The sequence below is a fragment of the Chrysochloris asiatica genome, unplaced genomic scaffold (genome assembly GCF_000296735.1).
Source record: "Chrysochloris asiatica unplaced genomic scaffold, ChrAsi1.0 scaffold00153, whole genome shotgun sequence".
Classification (NCBI taxonomy): Eukaryota; Metazoa; Chordata; class Mammalia; order Afrosoricida; family Chrysochloridae; genus Chrysochloris; species Chrysochloris asiatica.
Window position 1 is genome coordinate 5,374,669 of NW_006408671.1, and position 1,328 is coordinate 5,375,996.

At 44.4% G+C, this 1,328-nt stretch overlaps 1 pseudogene; it reads left to right on the top strand.

The window, feature by feature from the left end:
- Positions 1 to 388: 388 nt before the first annotated feature.
- LOC102820695 lies at positions 389 to 1,118 on the top strand (annotated as a pseudogene).
- Positions 1,119 to 1,328: the final 210 nt, after the last annotated feature.

Below are 1,328 nucleotides of genomic sequence, written 5' to 3' on the forward strand. Positions count from 1 at the left end.
TAATTTAAAATTTGTGGCTGCAGTAGATTGATGGGGAACTGTCAGAAATTCAATCTAAATTTGTAAGAATATGTGCAAGAAGGGATATCATTGATGATTTTAGCTGGATCTTGTTTGAAAAAAGATAATGCCAGAAAGATGCATATCTGTGATCTATTGACTATAAAAAGACATTTGATTGAATTGATCTTAACAAACTCTGGATAACTTTGTGGATGATGGGAATTTCAGAACACTTAATTGTCAACCATTCAAAAGAACGATGGTCTGGTACATTTTTGTGATTTAAAAATCATGAAAGTATTTTTGTTTGCATGAAGCACCTCCACTGGGTGGCAGTCCGAGAGAGAGAGAGTCAATGTCGGTGCAGATGATGCCAACTGTCACCATGCTGTCATCACCGCTGCAGGTGTCAGTAGTGTGCTCGAATAATGAGAACCAGAGGATGGAGACACACAACATCCTCAGCACACGAGAATTCAGTGTGCGATCCGTCTGGACAGGGACTCACGTGAAGTTCCTGGGACCAGCTCCAGACAAAACCACATATAATCAGATGTACAATGATCTTCTTAGGAAAGACAAAGAACTCTACACACAGAATGGCATCTCACGTATGTTGGAGAGAAATAAAAGAATCAAGCCCTGGCCAGAAAGTTTCCAGAACTGCAAAGACCTATTTGATCTGATCTTCATGTTCAAGGAGCTTGGTGGTAGAAGTTCTGAATTCCCAGGGGGTAGGAGCTCTGGTAGCGTAGTGGTTACGAATCGGGCTGCGAACCTTAAGGTCAGCGGTTCGAAACTACCAGCCGCTCCGCGGGAGAAAGATGAGGCTTTCTACTCCCTAAAGATTTACACCCTTGGAAACCCTGTACAGGGTCGCTATGGGTCAGAATCGACTCGACGGCACTTAACAACAACAACAAGAAGGAGACCTGTCAGCCAGTTCATGTCATCAACTTGGACATCCAGGACAACCAAGAGGGGAAATCCTCATCTGAGAGCTGTGTCAGTGTATCCAGCACATGGAGGACATGGTGAATGAAATCTACAAACTGCTGCAGGAGTTCGAGGAGAAGAGAAGCTGGACCTTCTTGCACACTGCCTGCTTCTACTGATGGTGCTATGGACCCTGCCTCAGACTCCCTTGGACTCCTGCCACCAGAGAGCGTCTATGTAGCTTGACCTCTGCTCACAATCTGCTTTCACTGACGTGACTCCATGGAGCCCACCACCTGGGCGCTTTCTGTGTACATATTTTTTCCTTTTTTGTGAATTTTGCTTTTAGTTTTTGATATTTTGTGGTGCGCAATTCAGCATCGTTGAGT